The sequence below is a fragment of the Balaenoptera musculus genome, chromosome X (assembly GCF_009873245.2).
Source record: "Balaenoptera musculus isolate JJ_BM4_2016_0621 chromosome X, mBalMus1.pri.v3, whole genome shotgun sequence".
In the NCBI taxonomy this organism is placed as follows: domain Eukaryota; kingdom Metazoa; phylum Chordata; class Mammalia; order Artiodactyla; family Balaenopteridae; genus Balaenoptera; species Balaenoptera musculus.
The window spans coordinates 43,505,023-43,518,041 of NC_045806.1; the positions used below are offsets into that span (position 1 = coordinate 43,505,023).

Here is a 13,019-nt window from a genome sequence, read left to right on the forward strand (position 1 = left end):
CTGCCTCTCTACGTGCAAGCTATATCATGAATTTGGCATGTATACTTTCTGTCCATGTTCTTATACTTGTACCAAAAAACATCGAGCAGGCCATTCACAAATATCTGCTGTTTTGGATTTAAAATATATCCTTCTAATGCAATTCCAATCAGAATTCTCACCAGGACTTTTTAACTTTTTATAGAATTTTTGTGTTAACTTGCAAAATAAAGCAGGATATGGTAGTCCCCATTTGTCCGCTGTTTCACTTTCCAAGGTTTCAGCTACCTGTAGCCAACCACAGTCCAAAAAATAGTAAATGAAAAATTCCCGAAATAAACAATTCGTAAGTTTTAAAGTGCACACTATTCTGAGTAGTGTGATGAAATCTCCCGCCATCCTGCTCCATCCTGCCCAGGACTTAAATCATCCCTTTGTCCAGCGGATCCCACCCATTAGTCACTTAGTAGCTGTCTAGGTTATCAGATGGACTGTCACAGTGTCACAGTGCTTGTGTTCAAGTAACCCTTAGTTTACTTAATACTGGCCCCAAGGCCTAAGAGTAGAGATGCTGGCAATTTAGATCTGCCAAAGAGAAGCCGTAAAGTGCTTCCTTTAAGTGAAAAGGTGAACGTTCTTGACTTAATAAGGAAAGGGAAAAAATCATATGCTGAGGTTGCTAAGATCTATGGTAAGAACGAATCTTCTATCCATCAAATCATGAAGAAGGAAAAAGAAATTCGTGCCTGCTGTCATACCTCAAACTGCAAAAGTTACAGCCAGAGTGCATGATATGGGCTTAGGTAAGATGGAAAGGCATTAAATTTGTGGATGGAAGACATGAACAGAAAGCATGTTCCGACTGCCAGCAACGTGTTGCGCCAGAAAACATGGAGCCTATACGAAGACTTCAGCAAGGGATCCCCTGAAACAAGTGACTTCAGCCATTTACTCCAAGTAAGGGATGGTTACAAAGATTTAGGAATAGGTTCGGACTGAACAACAGGAAAGTTACTGGAAAGGCTGCATCTGTCAATGAAGAAGCCACTGCCACGTTTCTGGCAGAGTTGAGGAAGTTGATCAAGGAGAGAGACAGAATTCATATAACTTTTATTATAGTATATTGTTATAATGTCCTATTATATTATTAGTTATTACTGTTAATCTCTTACTCTACCTAATTCACAAATTAAACTTTATCATCGGTATGTATGTATTTAAAAAAAAACATAGTATATATAGGGTTCAGTACTATCTGTGGTTTCAGGCATCCACTGGGGGTCTTGGAATATATCTCCCACAGATACATGGGGACTACTGTATAATAAAAAACATATTTTGCTACAGAAGAAATGGGGGGTAAGTAAGGCATAACGCATAATATAAAGCAATTATAATTAAAACTGTTTTACTGACTAATAGAACATAATTGAAAGTCCAGAAACATATCAAACTACTTATAAAAATGTCATATATAATTCACCTTCCATAACAAGAAGATAAAGATTATTTAATAGATATTTTTGAGACAATTGCAGAGCAGTGTTATTTGGAGCTGCACCATATATTATATACCAAAATAAATTTCAGATTCAAGAGTTAAGGGTGTGTGTGTGTATAAAATTTTAATATGTGTTATATGTGTATATATGTATATATATATTATATACTTATAAGAAAAAACTATCAGAAAACTTAAAAACTATGACTTGTGAGGTGAAATAAGACTCTCATCTCATAAGTAATAGAAAAGTATATGCAAGGAAAACAAGTCCAGGTTTATTTAAATATGTATAAAAAGTTAAACTTCTGTATAATAAAGAGGGACCAAAGCAAAGGACATCTCTTTAATCTCTGAGTTTAAAGAGTTAAGCCCTGTAAGCCAGAAGATCTGGTTTCCTGCTGTAGTCTGTGAGCAATCAGCATCATGCTAAGTACTGCCTAGTGACAGGAAATTCCAGCAGTTCAATTAAATCATCAGACAGAATATCCATTCAGTAGTCACGTTGAAGACTGAGAATATTTCCTCAAAAAAATAATAATACACATAATGGTGGCCCAGGTCAGATAGAATGGAAAGCAAAATCTCCTTCATTCCCCTCATCTGCAGTCCCCATCCTGGCTAGCTCATCCCTCATGTGGATCAGAAATTCATAGCCACACATCCCCATTCTCTTCTCATTTGGACCTTAGCCCACCTATAGCTCCTTAAGATTATAATAATCCCTTGTGTACAAACTGTTCCACCTGGCATTTCCCCCCTCAGGAAACAAACAAACAAGGTGGTGAGTGGGAAGTGATAGGATGATAAATGCTATCAGGCAGAGAGGCCTTTCCTGACCACCTTATCTAAAGTAGAGACAACTTATCCTTAATTATCATTTTTCTATTTTGCCTTTCTCAGAGCATACATCCCCACAAGGGCAGAGATCTTGCGTGTCTCATTCATCTGGTACCTACTGCCTGGCACATAGTACGCATTCAATAAATATTTAATAACTGAGCTAATTCCCAAAAAAAACCCAAGGACCATGATACTCATATCATAAAAAAAGTTGAATTAAAGGCAAAAAGCAATAAACAAGACAAAGAAGGGCACTATAATATTAATGATTAGAAAACACAATTAAGATCTAATTACCCTGAATCTTTATGTACCAAATAACATAGCATCAAAATTCATAAAGCAAATATATAGAAAATGCAAAGGTAGAAAAAGCAGAAACAAAATATAAGACCTTTTCAGCTGATGACAATACTGTATCTAGTCACAATACAATAACACTAGAAATTAATAGCAAAATGAAAAACAAATACTTCTAGCACACAGAAAATAAAAGGGAGAAAATATCCCCCACTCTAAGTCAAAGAGGAGATCTAATCTAAAATTGTAGACTACCTAGAAAATAACAACAATGAAAATATCAGAAGCAAGAGGATGTGGTTGATTAAAGCAATGGTTAAAGGAAAATTGATAGTCTTAAATACTTATATTAATACATAAAAACAAATTAAAATAAATGAATTATGCTTTCAACAAAAGAAGTTAAGAGCCACAAAAATAGACCTAAGCAAAGCAGAAATAAAACTAATGGCAGAAGTTAATACACTAGAAAACAAATGATAGAACTAATAATTAAAGCCAAAAGCTTTCTTCAAAAGAAAATATAAAACCATAAAACAGATAAACCACTTGCTAATCTAATTAAAAACCCTAAATGCACAAAATTAGAAATGGAGAAATAACCACAGTTGCAAAGTAAATGAGAAGAGTAAGAGAACATTTTGCTCTACTCTATGAAAACAGATTTGAAAACTTAGTTTTCTAGGAAAAAATAATTACCAAAACTAATTGCAGAAGAACGAGAATATCTAAACCACCAGTTATCATAGGAAAAAATTTGATAAATTTGACCAAAAAAACAGCACACTCCCATGGTCTTGTGTTAATTCTACCAACCTTCAAGGAACAGACAACCTCAATGCTATTTACGCTTTCTAGATTCTGGAATCTAGAGAATAGGGGGAGAAGAAAAGAATCCTGCATAACATCAATACCAAAACCCAGCAACTAGAACATACATAAAGGAAAACCAGAGACCATTCTCATCGAAGAATACTAATGCAAAACTCACTGTTTTTGGCATTTAAAAACATAAATATTAGAACATTAGTAGATATAAGTAATTTATTAATAAACTACCAACACATATTAAAGGTGAATGCTCAAAAAAATTCTTTCTGAGAAGGGTGCGGGATCCAAAAAGTTGGAAACCATTGGTCTGAGGCAGTTGTTCCTAATCGAAGTGGCTCTTAATTGGAATTACCTGAAGATGTTGTTTAAAATGCAAATTCCTCGGCTCCACTTCTATCAATAGAAATTGAGATTTAGTACCTCTGTGGTGGAGCCCAGGAATCTACATTTTAAACAATTTCCCCAAGGGATTCTAATACCAGTGATTCAGGGATCATACTATGGAAACAAAGGTCCAGGGTGAAAAAGATGGGAGTGTTGTGGTTTGGAGGGAGAGGTTTGGGGATAGAGTTATTTGTTCCAGTTAGGTTGGTTTCCAATCTGCACAGTATGTGTCCCACCCCTCAGCACACACATTCCTACCTTCTGTCCTTGCCTCTCCTGTTCTTCCCCACCTTCATCTCTAATCTAGATCTTATGAGATGCAGGTGGTGAAAGCAACGTCTCCAAAGCCTCAAGTTGGGCCAATGTCCTGCAGCTGTGGTGAGAAAAACCCTGCTCCATGAGAGTCATCAAATTTACCACTCTTTCCTTGCCAGGGCACAGGGAAGGCAACAGAGCAGAGCACAAAGAACACAGTGTTAGAAAGACTTGGGTCTGAATTTCAGTAAAATTTAAAAATCTGCCTCCAGAGCCAAAAGCTGCATGACCTTGAGGAAAGTATTTAATTTACCTCAGTTTCAGTAAAATGTCGATCTTAACAAAGCTTCTGTGAGGATTAACCATATAAAATAAAAAGGACCTAGCAATGATGCTGGGTACATGGAAAAGTGATTAATAAATGACAGAACTATGCTTATTATTAGAGTGAAGTCCTTACTCAGGGCCACTGCATATGGTTGTGCAAACTGTGCAGTGTACAGCCTTCACTGCTGTATGCTTCAGCCCTGCTCCTTGTTCCCATCAAGGGAGTTGAACTGCACTGTCCCCTGGTTAATGTTCAGCCCTGCTCAATAGCCAAGAAACCAAGAGACCTGGGGTCCCAGCTCAGCTACATGGCTGCCGAGCCAGGAGGTCCTAGATAACCAAGGGTTTTAATCCTAGGCTCATTCACTCACTCTTCTCATCTACTAAAAGGGAGAGAGAATAAAAGGCAAGTTTAGGCTTAAAAGCAGTGTGACGATCAACAAGACTAGATATTCTATGTTGTCTTGTTTAGGTACTAATCACTTATGTCAGCGTTACAGAATTTACCTCTAAGTAGCCAACTCCAGAACCAGTTGGAAGAAAAGAGCACACCCTTCTAGGGACATTCAGTACCCTGATTTATGGCACTGTGACACTATCCTGAGGCACTAGGCTCTAGCAAGGCAACCTGGAAATTGCTATTCTCTGCATCAATCCTAATTTCAAAAGCACTGCTCTCCCACCGACACAGCTTGTGTAAGGGCAGCCTGAACCTTGCAGAGTCATTTACATCAGGGGAGCAGAACTAGGCAAGACTCCAGAAAAGGGGAAGGACTGCCCTCGATGGGACCAGCTGGGCCCATGTGTGTACAAGTCATGCAAGCTGTCATTCAATATTACACTGTGCAAGGTGACCAGATCTCAGGGGAGCAAAACCCGTAGCCCTTGCTTTCCAGGCACTAATAGCTGAAGCAGACTGGTGAATGGGAGGCTTCCATTGAAGTGTGTCAGGCTCAAGCCAAGGATATTGGTCTCTAGAGGCCCTAGTTTCAAAGGGCTCAAGCCTCCTATATGCACAGAAATTTAAATCTACAACTCTTCTTTGGGATGAAGTAAGGATTCTTCCCTACAGTGGAGGATAAGGAGCTAAATTAAGGGAAAAGAACTATGGTTTCTTACTTCTTACTTACTATGTGTCACGCACTGTTGTAGGCACTTTCATGTAGGTATTTCTATTAATCTTCACACCAGCTCATTGAAGTAATTACCATTATTGCCAGTTTGCAGGTGAGGATCCTGAGGCTTAGAGAGGGTCATTAATTTTCCCAGCTAGTAAGAAGTAGTAGTGTCCAGACTAGAACTTGCCTTATCTGGCTCCAAGGGAAATCCCACTGAAGCAAGGACTCCTGAGTTAAGGCAAAAGGTACTTGCACTACATTCATCCCCAAGGTGTTCTCAAAGACTTTAGCTCCTTGCTGAAGAGAGGGGAGGAAGCATGAAAGCTAAGACTGAGAAAGGGCTTTGTTGACACCAGCAAGGAGCCTACAGCTCAAAAACAAAAGCAAATCGTGTGCCAAGTCCTGGGCTGTTCTTCTCTTTTCCTCTTGGCACAGGTTGCCTGTTCTTCTGATGAATAGATTTTCCCCTTTTGTTACAATCTTTTTTTGGGGGGGGAGGGGCTCATAGTAATTGAAAATGAAAACCAGTATTTTCAGAGACTGAAAAATCTCCTCCCGCCTCCTCCTTAGGCCTTTTGAAGTTTTCTTGTTTGGAATTTTTATTTTTAACCTCACCACAATAGCTTGGCATTCCAGGATCTCAGCAGCAAGAGTGCACAGTCCCAGCCCCTCTCCCCTTCCCCTTTCCTCCGCAGCCAAAAGATAAGACTGCTCCAAGAGAAACAGCCACTCCCAGCTTATTGCTGAAGGAAATATTTGCAAGATCCAGGAAGTGAGATACAAGGAGGCTACACAGGGAGGGGAGAAGGGCCCAGAGAGCTTGTTGTTGCCACCCTTCTCCGTCTCTGGGGCCACAGAACTTCAAGCAAGGAACAATTAGTCTGGCAACAGCAAAATACAAGTGGCAGGACTCACTCTGAGCCTTCTACAGCCCCCAGGAGCCTGCTGCAAAGTGTCCTTTGAAGAGATCAGAGAAGTCCTTGCTATATTGGGGCTGTCCTGGGTGAAGCTTAGATTCCTCTCTCCAATGACTCCAACTTGGAGTTTCCAAGGTCTTCCCATTACTCCTCTGAACCCTGCATAGTGTCACAGACATGGTGCTAAGGGATGGTAATGACCACTCTTGTTTACTCAGAGTCCACCATGTATCAGGCACAGCACTGGACAGTTAACAGACTCCATCTCGTTTCACCCTGAAGACAATCTTCCAGCCTGAGTATTCTCTTGCCCACGTTAGAAATGAGACTCAGGGAGGTTAAACAACTGAGGGAACATAAAGAGAATAAGCAGCCAGGAGAAGTTACAACTAAGGTCCATCTGACTCCAATGCCCATGCTTTTGCCAGCACAACATGCTGCCTCTTCAGCATTCTCATAACCTTCTCAAGAGATTTAATAAAAGACATTTTAGGGGCACGTAACACATTGTGGAGGGGCCTGGAGGGTTTGATATCCATGAGAACAATTTAATGGAGGATCAGGCTGGCTGAGGTTATTGAGGCTCTATTCTCTAATAGGCAGTGGTTCTGAAACTTGAACATGCATCAGAATCACCTGGAAGGCTTATTAAAACACAGTTGGCTTAGTCCTACCCCCAGAATTTCTAATTTGGTAGGTCTGGGGCAGGGTGGAGAATTTTTATTTCTAACAATTCCCAGGATGATGATGATGGTATTGCTGGTCCCAGATCACACTTTGAGATCCACTGCTCTAAACAGTCATTATCTACCAGGTTCCCAACTCATCAGGGTATCTTAAGAGGTATAAAGCCATTAAAAAAAAACTCTCAAGGACTTCCCTGGTGGCGCAGTGGTTAAGAATCCACCTGCCAGTGCAGGGGATACGGGTTCGAGCCCTGGCCCGGGAAGATCCCACATGCCGCAGAGCAACTAAGCCCACGTGCCACAACTACTGAGCCTGCGCTCTAGAGCCCGTGAGCCACAACTACTGAGCCCGTGTGCTGCAACTACTGGAGGCTGCATGCCTAGAGCCCGTGCTCTGCAACAAGAGAAGCCACTGCAATGAGAAGAATGAGAAGCCCGTGCACCGCAAGGAAGAGTAGCCCCCGCTCACTGCAACTAGAGAAAGCCCATGCACAGCAACAAAGACCCAATGCAGCCAAAAAAAAAAAAACAACAACTCTCAAAACTAAATGCATTTTAATTAACTATATACATACCACCCCATGTAACAAGTGCGATGAAGATTTACAAAATAAAATAATGGGAGGTCCATAAAGCTCTGGGAATCCTGATGCTATTTAATGAAATTCGGTGCCCCGCCATCATTGAACAACGGATGTGCCAGAGGAAGAGAGCAATTTTTGTATATTTGAGTCCTCATATATACCAGATGTTAATGTACTAAATTTCGAAGACCTAAAATACAGTGGAATAGACTTAATACCAAAGTTATAAAGAACATGATTTTATCTCAGTTTAAAAGGCATTCTGGGTGCTCAATTATGAATGACAATTATTATCATAGAGTAGTTCTTTGGCATGCACGTATTTAACATTTGAGGTTTTAACCCTTTGAGAGTAGCCCTAAAGAGCCATGAAGTGTAATAACTGGTCATTTTGCAAAGGGTATGAATTTGACTTGCAAGGCCTCACAATACTGGTTTGTAGGGCAAGTCACCAAGCAAAGGAGGGAGCCTAGTCAACCACTTGGCATTCCCATCTCAATGTGGCTTGATAGGTCTCTATTTGTTAACAAGGTACATAGGTGTGCAGTAACCATGGTAGAGAGAATATGTGCTTCTCTGTGAATAATGGCACTGAAATGCAAACTATTTGCAAACTAGTGCCGATGATGGAAGTGAAGAGAAATGTAACGGTCTTGAGAAAGTAATGGTTCTGAGTCAGATAATAAAATGTTCATTAGTGGGGGTGGAGAGGTTCTATGTTGTAGTAATGGTAACAAATTTGAAGATTCACAAATGTCTGGTGATGTACCCCCTCAGAAGTGTCAAGTTCTCACAGATTTAGATAAGCAGAAGTGCCGGTTGATGGAGAATTCTAGCAAAACAAATTCTAGCTAACAGAGAGATCAAGCATGTCTGGTAAGTAACACTGTCTGTCATTGGTATTGGGATTTTTCTAAAGCCCTTGATCTTTAACTTTGCAGGCCTAAATCAAACCAATGTGGGCTGCCTCTTCTTCAGATTTTCTTTTTTATTATGAATTCCAGCAACTTGACATGTACCCAAAGAACACCATGTGCATTCAACTCCAACTATTTACATTTTACCAGATGCCTTTCTGAATCTTCTTTGTGCAAGGCTACTATCAGATTCAACATGTGAGTTTAGAATTTATCCTTTTTTGTTGTTAATATTATTACAAATACCCATTTCTGTGTAAGACCCAATATTTGTATAACTGTCACTGTTAATGGCTATATTCTATTCCATCATGATGATATATTAGATTGGTAAATATTTTCCATGATTATAAATAGCACTACTTTAAATATCTTTAAAAAATTACTTTTTCCTTTTTAGGTTATTTCCTTGGGGGTATGCTAGATCAAGGAGTATGTACAAACAGTTTTGCAACTCTTGTCACATATTTCTAGACTGTCTTTTAGGAAAACGGAACCAATTTATACTGCTCCCCAAAACACATACTGTTTCCTTAAGTCTTGTCAAGATAGGGTTTTGTAATTTCTATTTATAATTTCCATTAATTGTTGATAATTTAATAAGCAGGTTGTGATACCTTGATGTTGTTTTTATTTGCACTTCTTTAATTGGTAGAGAGGTTGTACTTTTCCAGGAAGTGATTTTACTGCCTTTATTTCCTCATGTGTAAATTGGCTGTTCATTTTCCTTGCCCTTTTGTGAAGCTGAATTTGAAAGCCGACCTTCTACATCTGTATCCATTCTTTATATTTTTCGGACAGTCAACTGTTATCTGTGATGCTGACCCCAGACATTTTCCTCATTCTGCTATTTAGCTTTTTATTACATTTTGTTGTACAAAGGTTTCTTCCCCCAACTTTTAAATATTTGAAACCATCCATCTTGTCTCTGATGATATCCTCCGTTTAACAGGCACAAATTTATCTTCCATCCATAGCTGGAATGAATATGCTGTTCCATTGGTCTGCTTTCTGAAATTTACTACAGAGTATTGTATGCACTGTGGCTCTAAGTAAATTATTCTCCATATTGATACCTACAGTTCCCAACATTTATTGAAGACAGATGATTGCTTTCCGCAGTTCACGGTTGCATCCAGTGTGCTCTATAGTCTTACTATCTGTTCCTAGAATCTCTCTTTTTTATTTAATTTCACTGTTTGACTTTTTTTCAACCCACTATCATATGGTTTTAATGACTGTCACTTTATGACAGACTTTAAAATCTGATAGGGTAAGTCTACCACCATTACCTTTTTTTTTTAACATCTTTATTAGAGTATAATTGCTTTACAATGGTGTGTTAGTTTCTGCTGTATAACAAAGTGAATCAGCTGTACATAAACATATATCCCCATATCTCCTCCCTCTTGCGTCTCCCTCCCACCCTCCCTATCCCACCCCTCTAGGTGGTCACAAAGCACCGAGCTGATCTCCCTGTGCTATGTGGCTGCTTCCCACTAGCTATCTATTTTACATTTGGTAGCGTATATATGTCCATGCCACTCTCTCACTTAGTCCCAGCTTGCCCTTCCTCCTCCCCGTGTCCTCAAGTCCATTCTCTACGTCTGGGTCTTTATACCTGTCCTGCCCCTAGGTTCTTCAGAACCATTTTTTTTTTTTTAGATTCCGTATATATGTGTTAGCATATGGTATTTGTTTTTCTCCTTCTGACTTACTTCACTGTGTATGACAGTCTCTAGGTCCATCCACCTCACTACAAATAACTCAATTTTGTTTCTTTTTATGGCTGAGTAATATTCCACTGTATATATGTGTCACATCTTCTTTATCCATTCATCTGTCAATGGACACTTAGATTGCTTCCATGTCCTGGCTATTGTAAATACAGCTGCAATGAACATTGTGGTATGTGACTCTTCTTGAATTATGGTTTTCCCAGGGTATATGCCCAGTAGTGGGATTGCTGGGTCATATGGTAGTTCTATTTTTAGTTTTTTAAGGAACCTCCATACTGTTCTCCATAGTGGCTGTATCAATTTACATTCCCACCAACAGTGCAAGAGGGTTCGCTTTTCTCCACACCCTCTCCACCATTTGTTGTTTGTAGATTTTCTGATGATGCCCATTCTAACTGGTGTGAGGTGATACCTCATTGTAGTTTTGATTTGCATTTCTCTAATAATTAGTGATGTTAAGCAGGTTTTCATGTGCCTCTTGGCCATCTGTATGTCTTCTTTGGAGAAATGTCTGTTTAGGTCTTCTGCCTATTTTTGGATTGGGTTGTTTGTTTTTTTTTAATATTGAGCGGCATGAGCTGTTTATATATTTTAGAGATTAATCCTTTGTCCGTTGATTCGTTTGCTAATATTTTCTCCCATTCTGAGGGCTGTCTTTTCATTTTGTTTGTAGTTTCCTTTGCTGTGCAAAAGCTTTTAAGTTTCATTAGGTCCCATTTGTTTATTTTTGTTTTTATTTCCATTACTCTAGGAGGTGGGTCAAAAAGGATCTTGCTGTGATGTATGTCATAGAGTGTTCTTCCTATGTTTTCCTCTAAGAGTCGTACAGTGTCTGGCCTTACATTTAGGTCCTTAATCCATTTTGAGTTTATTTTTGTGTATGGTGTTAGGGAGTGTTCTCATTTCATTCTTTTACATGTAGCTGTCCAGTTTTCCCAGCATCACTTACTGAAGAGACTGTCTTTTCTCCATTGTATATCCTTGCCTCCTTTGTCATAGATTAGTTGACCATAGGTGCGTGGGTTTATCTCTGGGCTTTCTATCCTGTTACATTGATCTATGTTTCTGTTTTTGTGCCAGTACCATACTCTCCTGATGACTGTAGCTTTGTAGTATAGGCTGAAGTCAGGGAGTCTGGTTCCTCCAGCTCCGTTTGTTTCCCTCAAGACTGCTTTGGCTATTCGGGGTCTTTTGTGTCTCCATACAAATTTTAAGATTTTTTGTTCTAGTTCTGTAAAAATTGCCAGCGATAGTTTGATAGGGGTTGCATTGAATCTTTAGATTGCTTTGGGTAGTATAGTCATTTTCACAATGTTGATTCTTCCAACCCAAGAACATGGCATATCTCTCCCTCTGTTTGTATCATCTTTAATTACTTTCATCAGTGTCTTATAGTTTTCTGCATACAGGTCTTTTGTCTCCTTAGGTAGGTTTATTCCTAGGTATTTTATTCTTTTTGTTGCAATGGTAAATGGGAGTGTTTCCTTAATTTCTCTTTCAGATTTTTCATCATTAGTGTATAGGAATGCAAGAGATTTCTGTGCATTACTTTTATATCCTGCTACTTTACCAAATTCATTGATTAGCTCTAGTAGTTTTCTGGTAGCATCTTTGGGATTCTGTATGTATCGTATCATGTCATCTGCAAACAGTGACAGTTTTACTTCTTCTTTTCTGATTTGGATTCCTTTTTTCTTTTTCTTCTCTGATTGCTGTGGCTAAAACTTCCAAAGCTATGTTGAATAATAGTGGTGAGAGTGGGCAACCTTGTCTTGTTCCTGATCTTAGTGGAAATTGTTTCAGTTTTTCAGCATTGAGAACGATGTTGGCTGAACCACCATTACCTTTTTAAATAAATGTATTCTTTGGTCTTCCTGCCCACTTATTCTTTCAGATAAATTTCACGGTGAATTTGATAAGTTCTACAAGGTATACCACAGTGACTCTAATTGGTAGTGCATTACATCTATATATTATTAACTTAGGGAGTATTGTAATCATTACTATATTAGTCTTCCCAAATTGAAGCAGAGTATAGCTATGCATTTCTTCATGTCTTTATTTCTCCCATTAGAGTTTTATAATTTTCCTTGAATAGGTTTTGTGTACCCAGGATTAAATTAATATCCAAGTATTTAAATTCACTTTGTCACACTCTTTGACAAATCCTTTCATGCCTCTGAAGGTTGCATTCTTCTTAGCTGGTAAAGCCTTCCTGAAAAGTGTACTATTTCTAATAAAATGAGATCAATTCTGAATTATCCGTTTTTTTTTACTCAATTGGCAAATAGGAAATGTGTACTGGATATTCCACACTCTGCTCATGATGTGGTATGATAAAAAGAAGGAAGAGAGCCCTAGGTTGCGAACTGAAAAACCTGGGGAGTAGCCTAGTTTTGTCACGTACTTGCTGTATAATCCCAGAAGTAATGGGCTCTGGAGTCAGATGCCTGTTTGACCTTGGGCAAGTGACTTTAATCTATCTGTGAGTATGTTTCCTCATCTGTAAAACTGGGTCAATAAATGGTAACTATTTCATAGGGTCATGATTAGTAATAAATAAATTAATTCATGTGAAATGCTTAGAGCAGTGCCTGACACCCAGTAAACACTTAATAAATGTTAGCTATTATACCTT

The 13,019-nt window shown here is 38.8% G+C and overlaps 1 protein-coding gene across 6 annotated transcripts in view; it reads right to left on the bottom strand.

The window, feature by feature from the left end:
- SHROOM4 (shroom family member 4) overlaps positions 1–13,019 on the bottom strand; it is a 202,785-nt gene that overhangs the window by 13,930 nt on the left and 175,836 nt on the right. The window lies entirely within an intron of this gene.